The sequence below is a fragment of the Nipponia nippon genome, unplaced genomic scaffold (assembly GCF_047370975.1).
Source record: "Nipponia nippon isolate SJK-2023a ecotype South Korea unplaced genomic scaffold, ASM4737097v1 scaffold_1, whole genome shotgun sequence".
Taxonomy (NCBI): domain Eukaryota; kingdom Metazoa; phylum Chordata; class Aves; order Pelecaniformes; family Threskiornithidae; genus Nipponia; species Nipponia nippon.
Genome location: NW_028262290.1, coordinates 117,809,859 through 117,827,718, shown reverse-complemented (window position 1 = coordinate 117,827,718; position 17,860 = coordinate 117,809,859). Strand labels below are relative to the sequence as shown.

The following is a 17,860-nucleotide window of genomic DNA, read 5'->3' as shown; positions in this document are numbered from 1 at the left end:
CTTTCCTAAAATTTGCAGAAAGAGAAAGAAAGAAAAGAGGAGAGCAGAAATAAAATAATTGTCCTAAGGGACATACTAAAAATGTTGAAATATAGTCACTCCTGGTGTAAGCACAGTAAACGAATGGTGGCTTGGTGCCGACATTCTATTCACTCTCAGATTAAATCAGAGCAAGTGTGAAGTTATTCTAATATGAGCATGCGGTCAGAATCCAGCCCTTTTTCATTTTTTTCATAATTTCAGTGTACGATAAAATATAGTTCAAACTAAACACTTCTACTTCCTTATCCTTTGCAAGACTACAAATGTGTCAGGCAGGGTTCTAAGTGTCTAATTTATTCTCTGGATCATTAGTAGAGAGGCTGACCAAGTAGATGCACTAGACTGGCTATGAATTGTCAGCCAAGTTTCTAGGGCTACCCTGCATTACCTGACCTATAGACTGCTGTTGGTCTGGGCAACGGGTTGCGCAACTTCCCTGTTTTATCTGTGTGATACTATTTTCTTTAAAGTCCACGTGACCTCAAAGTTGTGTCACTCTTTTGCGTGGGAACGATATACCTTGCAAATGAGGTTTTTTTAAAAGTCCTGAAGAACTGTATTACTAAGTGTTAAAGTTATGATTGTTAAATTATTAGAAATTAATTCTTATGGCCCAGAGGACAGCTAGAGCATCACATCAGCCAGGGAAAATTTCCACTCATCATAGCCAATTGTCTAAGACTGAAAATGAGAGAAGAGTAGTTAGACCAATGCTGTCTCTTTCTTAGTCATAATTTTCTGTTCAGTATGGGATTTTCAATACTTTCACGCATACTGAAAAGCTTGTATCCTGAAGAGTTAAAGTATTCTTTGTTTGCTCCTTGCAACATATTTCTTTGTGCTTCAAGACTGAATCAAAATAAAAAGAACTTGGCCTAAAAATGCTGCACTGTGGTTCTGAAGGTTCCACTGTGTTATGGCCCAGCAACAGTGAAATTAAATTCAAAGGCTTTGTCTTGTGGTGAAGTAGTCGTGGCATACACTTGTAAAGAAAACTTCACACTGAAAAGATTTGCATCAGTTATTTTATCATGTCAAATGTATTTATTTATCATGTCATTTAGCATCAGAAATCTCTTGATTTACCTGCCTGTTTGCTGTTCGGTGCTAGATAATGTCTTTCAAATGGTAGACAGAGAGAAGATCCATGTGTGCCTTAGAGATGGCACTACTTGTTTCACAGATGGTATCTGAGCAGAGGATAACCCACAAATAACCCATGGATGTCCACTTTGGAACAGTGGACATCCATAGCTTCTTGCAATCCCTGCCATTTTATTCCAGTATCCAAAACTGAGGTGAGATTTGCTGTTCAGAGTTTGGTTTTATTTTTAAACAGTATTTGCCTAAATAACTTTGAAGTCATGACTTCAGAGAGAAAAAAAAAAAAACAACAAATAATGCACAGCCCTGAAGTAAATCCAGTTATCTTTAGCTTATTCCTGGAGTTTCTTTTTCAGCAAGTTTTCTGGGATCCTGTTTTCTGAGAAGTCTTTTATGTTTTAAATTCTATGTAATTTTGTTTACTGTTGAAAAAATTCAAACCTCGTAGGAATTTTGTAGGATCAAACTCAAGCTCTGTGTGTGTGGGGGGGGAGAAAAGATAATAGTGGATAGAATGGGCCCAGTTCTCATTTATTGCAAAGAAAGAAGCCTCAGGGTAGAAGTAAAGTCAATTTACATTTGCTTTAAGGTCCCTTTAAGCCACCAGACTGGAGTGAAATGATAATGGTGAGCAGTATGAAGCTGACTGCTAGGGTGAATGAGGCCATGGCATCAGGAGGTTCGGCCTTATAAAAGGACTTTAAGGAATGTGATATAGTGTTAAACTGTCCCAGTGTATTACCAGGAACATGTTATTGACTTTTTATGAAATTGCATGAGAGTCAGACTAGGACAGCTTTGAAGAAAGTTAAAGCTTTTTGGGAGGGGTGGTGGGTGGTGGGAGAGGCTATACAGACTTCATGCTCCTAGCATTACACATCACTTTATGAGAATCCTTGCTAAAGTCCTCATGGATTGAGGTACTGCCTACAGCAGTATCACAGAGTAGTTATTTGTCTGTAGCAATAGAAATAGCACACATCACAAGAGAAAACTTACTGTGTGCAGTAAAGAAAAATTCAGCTCAGCTTGTAGCCCCAGGAGTCAGAATTTGGAAATGTCCTGCACAGAACCTCTATCTTATGTACCGTCTTGTGATTATTTCACATAGATGAATGGTATTTGATGGATCATTGATGCTTGTGCCAGCCAAATAATGATCAGAGAGGTATTGAAATTTGCTCTGGGTAAGAGCTTTTGGCTGATTTTCATTAGAGATTTCAAATGACCTGATGTTTTTCTGTCTTGTTAAGCCTAAATACTAGAGCAATCAATTTCCTAATCTTTCTCTTGAAAAAGCTATAATGTACTGCACATACAAATAAAAAGAGAATTTTCACTTCTTTTTAATAAGGTTACTCTCCTGCTGCTCATATTCATACTCTTTGTTGAGAAACATTCACCTCAGAAATTACGCACTGCCTCGGAGTGAATGTTGTGCTATAGCCGTATCATATATTTGTGTGTACTGCTTAAGCTTCCTGTGAAGTAATGTTTTCTGTGAATGAGCAGTACAAATGCTTATCTGATGTAATGACAAAAGAGGCACCTACAATGTTATGATATGACCTGTAATGGATGTGAAAGGTTCCTAGCACTAACAGTGTCTGTGGGACTTCAAATTCAGCTTAAACTATTTGAAAAGAGATATTAATCTAAAGTTTTAGTCATTTGTATCTATAAGCCAGGCTATTATCTTCTATGGTTTGCTCTACTGGTGCCATCAGAAAACCTGATCCTATTGAAATCAGCAGGAGTTTGCAATTAACTCGGACAGAGTCAGAGGACAGGCAGCACACTGAATCTTTTAACTTCTGATTTTCCCTGAGTTTTGAACTCTGTTTGATCAAGAGATGTTTCAGTATGTCCTGTTGTATTTCATCTGCTTTCCATTTCTCTTTAGCTATAAAATCTAAAACTCCTTTGAATACTGTTCTTGGTGTGGACATCAATTGAGCAAGCAAATGGTTCATCCCCTATGTAGCCTATTTGTTTCTGGAAAGTCCCAGCCTGCAGGGCTTTCCCTGGCCTACTATAACACTTTTCTAGTAACAGCCCATCACATATAATAAAGAAACATTGAGGGTTTCTTAAACCTGTATGAGGTGAAGGCACTGTGATTCAATCTAGGTCTCTCTGACTGTAACGTGGATTTATGTGAGAACAGTACAAACTATAATTGGCTGGCTTGTTTTAATGTAACATAGTTCATTTTTCATTTGCTTGGAATATGTCTTTGAAGCGTGCGCACACACACACACACACACAAAGTTGCTCATTGGCCAAAGTCATCTTTGCCTCAATCAGTTTGAACACTAAGAGGCAAAGTTCTGTCACAGCTGTATTGGTAAAGATCTGTCTCAGTTCTTCTGGTAAAAGTGAGCTGTCAAAGCAAAAAGAAAAAAAAAAAAAACAGTGAAGAAATACAGCTGACTGCTATCAGCTTCTGGTGCAGTATCAGTGGGCTTTGTCTCACGAGAGGATTAAAGGCTGTTTGGTAATGAGGTAGTGATGAGCTTAAGAAGAAAACAGAGTAAATACTTTGGGCAACTGATCAATAGTACTGACTGGAAGATACTAAGTGACTTGCATGGAGCAGGCACATCATGAATAATTGGCACATCATCATATACAAATTTGTCTTTGCAATTTAAAAACCATGAGTAACTTAAGATGCTCTGACATGAAGTGAGAGTACTTTTGACCTATTTGTCTATTTTGACCTAATTTGTCTGTTGATGCTGCAGGAGAACTGACAAATTTTCATCTTAGTCTGGAAAAGGCTTTGGTAGAAACACATTCAACAGCTAAAACTTGCCAATGGTATGCTTAGTACAAAGAGGGGAAGAAAGTGCCACACTTCCTTTCCAGCCCTTCTCTTGGTAAGGACCAAAGCTGGCCAGAAGTTTTGATGATAATATAATTCCTTTAACTGGGAATCTGAACCGGGAAGTAACCAAGAAAAACTGCTTAAGGCAGTCCCTATACCATACTCTTTAGATGTAGCATGCCTCCAAACCAGGTCCCCAGGAACCATCTGTGTGAAAATCACTTGTTGGATTTAGGATCAATACCCCCGCTTACTATAAATTGAGATCACCTCTACACGAATTGCTTATATGGTAATGTCAAATATAATGAAGACAAATAAAGAAGCTTGCTGTTTGCACAGCAGGATGTCTGTTTGTTATGTCTGTGCTCGTTAATGGAAAGCTACAATTACAGCCATTTTCCGTTAAGTGTTTTACATAAAGCCCTCATGCTGACTCTGTAAGACTTGCACAACAGGTTTGCCAATAAACAGCATGAGCAAATGTAACTATAATACGTTTTTTTTTCCCAGGGAACAATATTTAAATTATTGACTAGAGAGCTAGTGATGAGTTAAAAGGCAAAGGCACTGTACAGCAGATCAAATTTAAACACAAGAGTCACCATATCCAGGAAGTCAGGTTCCTGTCCCTTTAGATGGCAAGGATACCACTAGTGTGTTTGTGCGCTTCAGAATCTTTGAATATTGAAAGAACAGCTGATTGCTGTTTGTTAGTGGTGAGAAATCTGAAGTTCCATGTGTTTATCTCATTTGTTAGAGCCTTTTGTTGGCTTCAGATCAAGACACTCATAATTTCCGCAACATTTGCCCTGTGTTTTTTGTTCATATGTCTAATGTATATGAAGAAATTTAATCTTCACCTTTTCTGCTGTTGGGGATCTTGATGTGACAGAATTCATGTCATATATCATGACCTTGTAAGCATAATTTTCTAGATTATATCCTTGCGTCGAACCAAATAAGAAATTTCTCTGTGTTTTATCAGAAATACCCACACAACCATTTGCTAGGAGTCTCTACATTTACCTCCACTCCTGGAGTTACCTGATAAAAGTAAAAGTTTGGTATCTCTAGCAAGGGATGAAGCATACATTTTCTTTGTACAGGAGAGGACTACTGAAACTGAGGAATCTTGTATCCAGTTCTAACTGCCTGAGGAGTGTGTGCCCCTCTGGCCTCAAACCTTGTTAATTGCCCATACCTTGATCCTCTTCTCCCTTGGTCTCTCCTAGTGCGGTCTGTCCCCTACCCCTCTCATCGTCTTCTAGTCCCATTCTATTTGCTTACATAGTTCAGACTCTGTTCATTAAACTTCCCATGTTAGAGTAATTCTCATAGTCCAATCACGTAATGTTTTTCTCTCAGAGGACTTCTGAGGTTAATTCCCATCACCCTGTGTTCAGCTCATTGTAGTCTGCTTCTCTGCTTTTGTTTCTCATCCCATCTTTTTTACTTTCTTTGATCTCATAGTTTCTTGCAAGGACTGCCGGAGCTGTTCTCTCTACCTGACCTCTCATTTGTTCTCGATCTCCCCTCCTCTGGAGCCTGATGCAGGGCCTTTTGACCACATAGTCCAGGATCAGTATTCCTTCTGCTTCTGTTTCTCATGTCTTCTGTCTCCATGTTACTTCTGTTCTCTCTTTTTCCACAGGTCTGTTTTCAGGCAGTCCTCCTGACCTGTTCCTTCCCCATTTCCCTCCTGCCCTGTTCTCTTAGATCACTGAAAAGGGAAAGAGTTTTATATTAGAACAAAAAGACCTCAGGGTGGTGAAGATAGAGGGAGTGGAAGAGGGAGAAGAAGAGTTCAAGAAGATGGACCAACACTGAACTCATTGCTTGACTTCAGATACCATCTGTGTATGTCCTAAGCATGTTTACTGCACTGTTACTATTTACTAAATGGTCTGAACTAAAACTCCTTTCCTTCTGGAATTTGGAGGTTCTTACAGGGTGAATCACTGATGAAGCTCAGGATCAGCCAGGCAGAGATGGCAGTGTGTGTTGGTTTAGGTGGGAGATCTGTTCTGCAGCTTTTCTGGGAACAAAGGAGGTGACTGCTGTGGTTCTTCCCAAAGACGTTCTTTATGTTTGTATCCATACTGTAGATCCTGTGTTTTCTTAAAGGAACTGTAGCTATGATGCTGGGGGGATGGAGAGCTGAACAGCAACGGTGAAAAATGGGACAGAAATGTCCATAGCTGCTGGGAACATACTGGGAGTACATGCAGGTTGTGACAGATGTTAAGGGAAAAATGAGAGACAGAGGCCTGGAAATTTACCCTTCTTTTGGGTTTTCACAGTGCAAATCCAATGTCAATCAGAAGCTCATGGCTGCAGGCTAATCATTACTAATGCCTACATCTTTCCAGAATAGTACTGCCCATTGGCAACTGCTGCTGCTTCTCTTCCTTTGGGGTTGCCTCCTCTGTGCCATTTCCTCTGCTCCTTACACTTCCAAGTTACTCCAAACTTTCCTTTGTCCTTGCAATCTGTGGGAGTGTCAAATGGTTTGGGATGAAATCCAGGGTGGAAATAAGGGAAATAGTAGTGACAGTAGGATCTCTGAGGTCATGGAACTGTTTGCCATAAAAAGGAGGGAATGCCTGTCATGAGAGCATGAGAAATCATTGTAGAGGAAAATGCTACAGGGAATAGTAGTGCACCGTCATCAGGATAGATTAGATCAGGGCTAGTAATGACAATGATTTCAGATACTAGTTTTCTTTCCCATACTAGAAGTGCGGATGCCAGTACAATATCATCAAGTGATGTTGCTTACCAGAGAGGCAAGACGCAGCTTGTCTATCTCTCCCCAGTGCCTCTTACAGGTTGATGTGGCACCCAGCACAGAGTTCTGTGTGCTGAGGTTGACACAAAGGAAATCTCATCTCACACAGGTGCTGAGAGTTTGCTTCTCCCATTCCATCACTATTTGAGGCCCACAAAATTCCAAGGAACCTATCAGGAATTTGGTTGATTGCTGGGTGCCATTACCCCCAAAGCTTTCCCTCTAATCAACTCAAGTATCACTACACAATTGCTTTCTATCCACACTACTGGAACAGTGCACTCCTAAGAGCCGTAACATGAGGTGATGGATCAGCAGCAGCAGCTCTAGCTCAGTTTGTTGTTTCCTTTATGATACAGTGCTGCACTTGTTGGCTTGTTCTTAAGGGACATTCAGAAGTAGTAAAAGGGAATTTTTTACATCTCCATTACTAAAGGGGTTATTAACTCAATAGTCTCTCGTAGTCTTCTCTCTCAGCTTATTTGGTCATACAACAGCCAGTGATCTTTTGGCTGATAATCTTTGAATGAGCCTAGTGGGAGAGAGAAGTATTCTCCAAAGCAAAGACTTTAATGGCCCAAAGAACTGCCAACAACTATATTTAAATCTATATATATTGATTACAGAGAGTTCCAAAACTCTTTAAAAAAAAAAAAAAAAGTGATGTGTAGTGTGATGGGCTCCAATTGGTTCTTAGACTTGTGATTGAATCAGAGACATCAAAAGCTGCAAAGCACTTATTACTGCCATTTGAGCTAAAAGGCTGTTGTTTAGTAGTGGGAAATGTATTATTTCACATTTTCTATGGCCCTTGTGCAGAGGGAACATTATTAAAAAAAGCAGTCTGTGCTTTTTCGAAGAAAGTATTATTATCCAATGTACTGTACATAGTGGGGGAAAAAGGTATTCACTTGTTTTATTTCAATGTTGCCAGCATTGTTTCATATTTTATTCAAAGACTGCCCAAACCTCTTCATAAGAGAGAACAGCACAATGTTACCTGATTTTAAAGTAGGGATAAGAAGCGTCTTTGCCGAGTTTTGTCTGCTTTCTTATGAGGTGAAAGGAAGTTTTGACTTGTGTCAAGCAAAGGAGGTGTTTCTTGGGCAAGAGCTCTAATCACTAGAGAGTATAAAGCAGCTGTCCCATTCTCAGATGCAGTCTGGACATGATTTGCATAAGGAACTTGGGCGCCTGATAATTATCTCTTGAAAATACGTCCCTAAAAACCCTGCTAGTGCTGAACATTACCGTCTGTGGAATTGAGCCATAGTTTATATTTTCCTAAAGAAAAGATAATTTTAAATGCCAAAACTGACCGAAGGGAGCTACAGTTTCCTCTCTCATGTCCTCATGTCCTTCCACCTCCACTAACAAGCATTTGTCCTTTTCCAGTCAGCTCTATTCATGATGCATGTGTCTTCTCCTTGCGGTTACACAGCGGGTGCCTGGCTTGAATCCTGGCTTCTACCCAAAATTTTCTTGGATATATTTGTTTGATATGTTGGCAAATGTTAGGAAGCAACATGAAGAATTTAATTCTTTACTGCACAGGACAGAAAGATTCAAGTTTTCACTCCTCTTTGATAGTCTCCGCTGGTCTGTGCACAAGTGATCAAATGAGCAAATTGAAAGATTTCTTTGCAAAACCAGTAGCCCAAAGTAATGTAGGATCTATGGAAGCTCAGACCTTTGCTCATTGCCACTGGTGTCCTCTGCATTCCTTATGTTTTATTTGTGTGTCCTGTTGTGTGTGACCATACAATAGAATAGGAATGATCTTTGAAGAATTGCCACCTGTATGAAAAACAAATCCTTTCATGGTTACCAGATTGCACATTTTAATTATGTGGGGAGTAACAGTCTTTGAAGCTGAATCAAAATGAGGAGTCTACTGCAAGGACAATATTTCTTTAATTATATTTAATTTGCTTTTCTGAGTTAAGTTAATTTTCTTTTCTCATTTAAACACTATGTTTTTCGTAAACCTCCAGGGCTGATACACTCACTGGAGATTGAATTCTCCGTTAACTCAGTCATTCTTATGGCCAGAGGATAGGATTGAGAGAGAAAGCAGCAAATGACAATGTTATTAAGGGTTTGTTCTGTGAGAGCACCTAGAAAAGATGTTCTCATATTCAAGGTCACAAAACCAGAATCGTAAGTGATGTCATGACACCATGCATTAGGGGAAGATGGCCCTTCCCTCAACATGGCAAGGTTTTCAAGCTAGTCAAAATCACAGTGGCAGACTAATGCAGAAACTGCTGGGAATGATCTTGTATACTTGCCTGGTTCCTGTATTTCTCCCTGGATGTTCAAAGTTGGCTAGTGTTGGAGACAGTATATTAGGCTCAGGCTTTGAACAAATCTGAAGTGGCTGTTCTTGCATTCTTTTCTTCTGGAAAATTATTTTCTTGTGTGGTCAATCATTCAGGTTAATTATAAAGTTCTCTTTGGCCTTTAAGTCTCTGAGTCCTACAGTGCTGACGCACATGTCATCCCTAGTGAAGAGAGCAATTCTATCAACTGTCATGTTACTGTTTGGATGTTTATGAATAAGAGCTTGTATATAGAAGGGGAAGAAGAGCTGAAGCTAACTGAGTAAGATGTCAGAGAGGCAGTCAGCAAGAAATGGCAGTTTGCAGTGTGAGACAGATAAAAATGTTGATTAATAATCCAAATGTAAATGAGGTTTTTTACCTCATGAAGCATTCATAAAGGAGGCTGAAGGCAGATGCCTGCAACCTAGGTAGAGTTTGAAAATACGGCAGCAGAAAGTGTTAACCCACTATAGAGTATCAGGCACAGAGTACAGGTGATGATCAAGAGATACGGACTTATGAAGACTGAACTGCTTTAAGTAGAAATTGTTCCATTAATTGCAAAAGACAGAAAAGATGAAGGCATATCTTCTGCAGATCTATTTAATGTCTCTTTTAAAGTATAAAATAGTGTTCTGTGACTGTGAAGAAACCTACGTAGGCGAGTTTTTTAAGAAGGGATACAGAATTGATCCAAGAGGCTGTACAGTGAAGAAGTTAGCTTTACAGTTGGAAAAATAGCAATGACAGAAATGAGGCATAGAATTTGGAGGTAAAATGGTGGTGATTCTTTTAGACTTCTGGACTCAGACATTAATGTCTGACAATTTACAGGTGTCATTCCTTCCACTTTAAAATGAGCAGAATTGTCTAAGTTCCTGTCCTCCATCAATCATCCATCAGGGCAACATGAAACTTTGGCAGAGTCCAGCCCTGTGGTGTCCAGCTGATGCTGTGAATCAACCCTGTGGTGGTATTAGTAATAGCAGAGTGAAGGAACTTCATACGTTCCCTGCAATCCCGAGTCTCAGGCTAGCTCCTTGTAAGGCTTGCTTCCTTCATTCCTGTGTCTGGTGGTTTGGACGTCACCTGTAGTGTGGGAGACTGGCATTTTCTTTCTCACTCTTCCCAAATTTTTCCTCATTTATATAACCACTGTGCCCAGTAGCTAAATACATTCCTTTGTTTGGTCTGCCTGGAAACAAATCTTATCATGACAGTGGTAAACACACATACTTTTTCACAGACGCATAACTCCATAACTTCTATCATTTTGTAAGAGACACTTAGATTTTAAGGATGGCAAGCACAAGCAAGAGAGACCTGAGGTTGGGAGGATGCCTTAACTGTGACTACATTACACGTTGATTTAGGGGAGCCCTTCAGGAGATATTATCACAACCATTTAATGAATTTCCTTCATTATATCCCTTGCTGCTTTTTCTCTGATCAGGATGTCAGCTTCCCTATGAGATCACAGCCCTGTCACCTAGAGTGATAGTGCCTTGGGTTCTTTTCTGCTTAAAATGACTTGCTTGTTCATTTATCTGCTTCTTTTCAGAGTGGCCCTAATTATTTTTATTTGTTTTAAATTCATGTCTTTGAATGAGAATGAATCATTTTGGCTTCTACAATGCTCAGGTCGTTCATTTAGGAAAATCATTTGTTTCCCTCCTTAGTTGAGTTGTTTTGTTAACATGAATAATTCATTTAATCTTATGACCCGCTGATCTGGAGGATGCCATCAAACTGAAAGGTTACCCTCTAAGATAGTAATGATCTAATTGGTCCTTTTAATATTGCATTATGGGTAGTGTAAGTGATTATTCCGTTAGACTAGCAGTGCAGGTATCTGCTCCATTATGACAGGGATCACCTTTATTTTTCCTAAGGGGTCAAGGAAGGGCAAAGCAGGGAGAAGAAAGTGACAAGAAAAACTTAAAAGAAATATACAACATTCAGATGGGATTGTCCTGCCTGAATTACATTATAGAATCATAGAATTGTTTCGATTGGAAAAGACCATCAGAAGATCATCAAGTCCAACCGTTAACCTAGCACTGCCAAGTCCACCACTAAACCATGTCCCTAAGCACCACATCCACACGTCTTTTAAATACCTCCAGGGATGGGGACTCAACCACTTCCCTGGGCAGCCTGTTCCAATGCTTGACCTTTCGGTGAAGAAATTTTTCCTAATATCCAATCTAAACCTTTCCTGGCGCAACTTGAGGCTGTTTCCTCTCATCCTGTCACTTGCTACTTGGGAGAAGAGACCGACCCCCGCCTTGCTACAGCCTCCTTTCAGGTAGTTGTAGAGAGCAATAAGGTCTCCCCTGAACTTCCTTTTCTCCAGGCTAAACAAACCCAGTTCCCTCAGCCTCTCCTCATAAGACTTGTGCTCTAGACCCTTCACCAACTTCGTTGCCCTTCTCTGGACATGCTCCAGCACCTCAATGTCTTTCTTGTAGCGAAGGGCCCAAAGCCGAACACAGTATTCGAGGTGCGGCCTCACCAGTGCCGAGCAGAGGGGGACAATCACTTCCCTAGGCCTGCTGGCCACACTGTTTCTCATACAAGCCAGGATGCTACTGGCCCTCTTGGCCACCTGGGCACACTGCTGGCTCATATTCAGCCGGCTCTTGACCAACACCCCCAGGTCCTTTTCCTCTGGGCAGCTTTCCAGCCACTCCTCCCCAAGCCTGCAGTGTTGCATGGGGTTGTTGTGACCCAAGTGCAGGACCCGGCTCTGAGCCTTGTTGAACCTCATACAATTGGCCTTGGCCCATTGATCCAGCCTGTCCAGATCCCTCTGTAGGGCCTTCCTACCCTCCAGCAGATTGACACTCCCACCCAACTTGGTGTTGTCTGCAACCTTACTGAGGGTGCACTCAATCCCCGTGTCCAGATCATTGATAAAGATATTAAACAGAACAGGCCCCAGTATTGAGCTCTGGGGAACACCACTGTTGTGGTTTAACCCCAGTAGGCAACTGAGCACCACACAGCCGCTCACTCACTGTCCCTCCCCCGCAGTGGGATGTGGGAGAGAATCGGGGGAAAAAAAAAGTAAAACCTGTGGGTTGAGGTAAAGATAGTTTAACAGGACAGCAGAGGAAGAGGAAATAATAATAATAGAATATATAAAACAAGTGATGCACAATGCAATTGCTTACCACCCACTGACTGATGCCCATCCCATCCCCAAGCAGCAATCGCTGTCCCCCGGCCAGCTCCCCCCAGTTTATATACTGAGCATGACATCATACGATATGGCATAGCCCTTTGGCCAGTCTGGGTCAGCTGTCCTGGCTGTGCCCCCTCCCAGCTTCTTGTGCACCAGGCAGAGCATGGGAAGCTGAAAAGTCCTTGACTGGTGTAAGCACAGTGTAAGCAACAACTAAAACATCAGTGTGTAATATCAACATTATTCTCATACTAAATCTAAAATGCAGTGCTATATCAGCTACTGTCCCAGCTGAAACCAGGACAACCACTTGTGACTGGCTGCCAACTGGATTTAACTCCATTCACCACAACTCTTTGGGCCTGGCCTTTCAGCTGTTTTTTTTTACCCAAGAGTACACCTGTCCAAGCCATGAGCAGTCAGTTTCTCCAGGAGAATGCTGTGGGAAAGGGTGTCAAGGGCTTTACTAAAGTCCAGGTAGACAACATCCACAGCCTTTCCCTCATCTACTAAGTGGGTCACCTTGTCATAGAAGGAGATCAGTTCAGTCAAGCAGGACCTGCCTTTCATAAACCCGTGCTGGCTGGGCCTGATCACCTGGTTGTCCTCTACATGCCGTGTGATGGCACTCAGGATGATCTGCTCCATAACCTTCCCTGGCACCGAGGTCAGGCTGACAGGCCTGTAGTTCCCTGGATCCTCCTTCCAATCCTTCTTGTAGATGGGCATCACATTTGCTAACCTCCAGTCAACTGGGACCTCCCCAGTTAGCCAGGACTGCTGAGAGATGATGGAAAGTGGCTTGGTGAGCACTTCCACCAGCTCCCTCAGTACCCTTGGGTGGATCCCATCTGGCCCCATAGACTTGTGTGTGTCTAAGTGGTATAGTAGGTCGCTAACCATTTCCCCTTGAATTATGGAAGCTTCATTCTTCTCCCTGTCTTCCAGCTCAGGGGGCTGCATACCCTGAGAACAGCTGGTCTGACTATTAAAGACTGAGGCAAAGAAGGCATTAAGTACCTCAGCCTTTTCCTCATCCTTTGTCACTATGTTTCCCCCCACATCCAATAAAGGGTGGAGATTCTCCTTAGCCCTCCTTTTGTTGCTAATGTATTTATAGAAACATTTTTAATTGTCTTTTATGGCAGTAGCCAGATTAAGTTCTAGTTGGGCTTTGACCCTTCTAATTTTCTTCCTGCATAACCTCATGACATCCTTGTAGTCCTCCTGAGTTGCCTGCCCCTTCTTCCAAAGGTCATAAACTCTCATTTTTTTAATTTCCTAATGAGATTTTTTTGTAACCAGTGGCAATTAAAACCAACGACTCAGTGCTTGCCTTGATGTTCAGTAGAGTATGGTAATTCAACCAAAACCCACTTGGATGGTAACAGGAAGAGAGGAGAAAAGGAGAGGAGAAAACACAACAGTATTTTGATGCTATTGGCACATAAAGGCTAGAAGGCAAGGAGTTGCGATTGCTTTGGAACTAAAAGTTAGAAGAGTTGCTGAAAAACTTTCCTAAGTGAAATGTCATTAAATGATACCACATGTGGCAAGTAAAAGACAAAGCCCAGCAGGAAAATGATATAAAGGAAGACTGAAAAGAACCTGATTTTTAGTTGTTCAGGTTGTAGAACAAGAACCGAACGCAGATTACATCCTCTTCTTTCTTCTTGCTTGTGCAATATCAACAGGTGTTTTACAGCTCAGTCAAGGGGAAAGAATCCTAAAATCAGCTTGTTTTGTGGGATTGCAAGCTCTGGGCATTTTGAGTGCAGGTAGACTCAGAGTTAACAAATTGGAAGAATACTTCATAGTAAGTTACAGGGAAGTGATAAGATAAAGGGGGTATATTTTTAAAGCTTTAAAAATATTGAACATATTTGATAGGAACAAGTCAAATAGTTATAATGTTCATGTGTCCTGTTTATTTCTGAGTTTCTCCTGTACAGGTTTCACACCAGTATCCATTACACTTCATGTATCACATCAGGAAAGTGAAAAGTAGAGTAGCTCTGTGGCTGTTCAGAGAAGTTTGAGCTGATAACTCTTAATACCACTTAGTTGAAATCCAGTGTGGTTCAAACAAGTTTAATATTCTTCAAGCTGGTGTTTCTTGGTGAGGGGGAAGCAGAATACACATCTTCACCACCTTTAAATGTGACTCTAACCTGTCTCTGTAACAATCAATAGAAATGGGACCTTGTCCATTGATTTTACTAAGAGCTAAATCAGGCCTCGCAGCAAGACTGCTGAACTGAGCAAAACCTGAGAGTAAAGAGGCATTAGCAGAATGCGCCCCCCCCCCCCTTCTGGAAGAGGAGGAAAAACTTATCTGTAACCAGACGAAATCATAATAAGAATAGCAACAAACTGAGTTGTGATTTTTGCAGACATTTTTAGAAAAACAAGATGGTAAGCTCTCTGTCATGATGCTGTCAATGTGGAATGCAAATCAAAATTCAGTGCCCCTTATGGCAGGACAGTGTGACCCAACAAACCATTAGGCTGGTATTCAATTTGCAATAAGGTACAGATGAGGGAAAAAAAAAGGAAACACTATTTCAGATAGGAATCCAGACAGTAGGTTTCAGTTATGTTTCATCCTCAAGGCCTACAAAACCACCTCTAAGTTAGTGAAAAATGGCCTGTCAATTTACTGATGCTGTTAATCATAGTTGTGTTAAATATAACATGACCCGAAAAGAAAATTTTCAACTGCCAATGTCATCAAGTGGTGTAACTTCCTCTGGATGCACTTTTTAAAGTGTAATGAGAAGAAATTGGACTTCTGCCAAAATTTCAGCTCCCTGTTCTGGACCTATATGCTCAGGCAGATCACGTCTTGATGGGACTGCTGGTGAGGGAAAGGCAGCCTGTGTTTCTGGTTTTGCAGCAGGGAAACTGTGCTCAGCTGTGGAGTCTTCATGCCTTTTTTCTACCCACTCTCTAATGAACTGCTACCCAGTGCATCACTGGAACAGTAGAATAATGCGGGTATGAGGTAGACACTGTAGGCAAAAAAAACGCAAGGGGAGACACAGGTAAAGATATATGTATCTGATGTATGTGTCATAAGGCTGATGGCCTTATGGTTTGTTCATTCTTCACATTGACCAAGGTAACTACACAAATTGATTTGGGATGGAGCGTAAGTTGCTAACACCACCAAATGAAAAAGTAAAGGCAAACATAATTAAAGTGTCCTGAGGATTGATGGATGGAGAAAGAAAAGGTTTTTTTCTCCTTCCTTGATAAATATTAGAAAACACCTCTACAGATTTGTTCAGTCAGCTAAGCAACAGGTTATATAATCTAGTAAAACTAGTTCTGGTACTACTGGGGTTGTCTAGTATGTCTACTAACAGTGATGTAGCTGCTAAGATGAAATGCAAGTTGAAATGGAAACAAGTGTTTTCTGTTTTGTTTGTTTGTTTGTTTTTAATTTATTTCAAGCTTTACTTTATGGCTATTTCAAATGTTTCTGTTCATTCACAGTAGTGATTCCAAAGTTAATCATTAGCGATCAAGTGATTTGGAGAGAGCAGAATTATTTGCTTTCTAAATGCCAGTGCTCAAAATAGTCTTGGTTCTCCACCAGAGTAGTTGTTCAGGCTGGGAGGGAGTCAGTGTACTATGGTATGGTGTACCACCAAACATAATGAAGAGCTGTGCAAGGTGTAGCATTGATTCAGACTTAGTATGTTAAAATAGCTGTCCATTGGTTATCTTCAAGTCTTTTTCTTCATCCTCATCTCTTCTATCATGAAATCTTTTTATTCTCTCCACAGAGAAAAACAGAGGACTCCTTCCAGGCAGAGGGAACAGCAAGCAATTTTTATGCTGTTTGAAGGTGGCTTCAGGTTCTGCTGCAGGCTGTCACAGTATGAATGTTGTTGAGCATAGCTAGTAAGGGTGCGCATGGTGAAGCTGCAAAAGGGCCTGGGCCTCAGGCTTCAAAATTACTAAGGAGCCAAGAATGAAGCACATGTGTGAAAAATCACTGCATCCCCAGGCACTCTCCCAGTGACTGCCTTCTTGACTTAGGCAGCAGTACTCACTGTGCCAGTGCTCTGTACGGCCCGAAAAGCAAGGAACATTGTTAGTTGATGATGCTGCACTTGTGTCCAGAAGAGTTTCCACCATTTGAACATCTCTGCATTACCTGCAGTGCTTTTCAAGTAGCCATCTACCAAAAGAAATTCAGGTCTTGCCGCCTCAGCTGAAACAAGTTGTGGCTATTTTGGCCTCTTCATTCTCAGACTTATCACCATGACAGGTCTTCATTAGCTGAGCGATCAGACTTGTATTATTATCTGCAGTAAATGACTGGATGGTTATTGAGATTTCTGTTATATTGTTTAGAATTCAACAGTCTCTGCTGGTGTCAACAGGTGAAGGACCATGAGTGTCCCCTTAGAGCAGCCACGTTTGCACTAAGTATGTTAAAGGCAAGGTAGTACTTAGTAGTTCTCATATTCACAAAGGTTTATATGTTAGTGAGCTCTGAAAGTGGGTTGTTTAGAAAAGAGCAGCAAAATTGTGTCTCTCTCTCTGAAAGGCAAGTGAGAAAGTTCCTTTCAATCTATTTATGCAGGCACTGTACTTTATCAAAACTAATTTTTAATTAATTTCATTGGGAATTGTACATCTATAGGCTAGAACGCGCGGGGAAAGGCACGTAGGAGGTACTTATTTGGAGTAATAAAATCATACACGTGATGATGATTCTGAGACTTTACCTATGAATTAATGACCAAAGAGGAGAAGACTCCTCTGTTTGTCATGATGGAGGAGAGATGAACGGCCTAGTTGTCTGCACTACAGAATACATTGATTCTTGTACCCACTTCTCTTTGACACCTAATGTTCCAGGCTCAGTGGTGAGGCATGCGTTTGTGTACCATACAGGCAAGTGAGGGGTGCAAGGTCACTTTGCTGACTCTCCCCACACTGTTCAATTGCAGGGCAATAAGCCAGGGGTTACTTTTTTTCAGATGGGTGAGTGTAGGATTTTGTTTATGCCTCTGCTTGCCAGAACTGAATCAAAAGCACCTCTTAAGAATGTACACTTAAGTGCGTGACTAAACATTTGCAGAACTGAGACTTTCCTGACTTCTCTCCTCAAGGTACAGATGTTCTTTCCTCACGTTGGAGTCACCCTTTAACAACTTTTTCATCTTGCTATTCAGCTGGCTGCTCTGTGGCTCCTCTAGCTGCTGCTTCAGGTCAAGTGGCGCTGTGAGAGGACAGCCTGTTAGCATCTCAGTGAACACTGCTCTTCCTCCTGCCTTGGAACCCTGCTTCTGTTGTGCTTCTGCCTGAGGAAGTTTGTCTTTGCCTTTTAGCGGTAGAAAGAAATAGATATTTTTACAGAGGGCATGGGATTTGGAAACTCAGGCGCAGACTTTAGAAAGCAGCCTGCTAGCTCCTGGGATCTTCAGACCAGTGCCCGTAAGAAGTAAGCTGTGGAGAAAGGGCGACTTGGAGGCAAGACGTTACTAGAGCTATCTGACAATGCAAGGTGAGGTGCAGAGATGCTAAATGATCAGTTTTGTGTGCTTTAGTGATGCTACTTCTCC

General features: G+C 41.2%; 1 long non-coding RNA gene across 2 annotated transcripts in view; it reads left to right on the top strand.

Moving 5' to 3' along the window:
- The window catches only part of LOC148057578 (uncharacterized), a 44,489-nt gene extending 27,057 nt beyond the window's left edge, over nucleotides 1–17,432 (top strand). For both annotated transcript variants that reach the window (XR_015703745.1, XR_015703825.1), the window contains exon 3: nucleotides 16,070–17,432. This is a non-coding gene — a long non-coding RNA (uncharacterized LOC148057578). The remainder of the gene's footprint in view (nucleotides 1–16,069) is intronic.
- The last annotated feature ends 428 nt before the right edge of the window (nucleotides 17,433–17,860 follow it).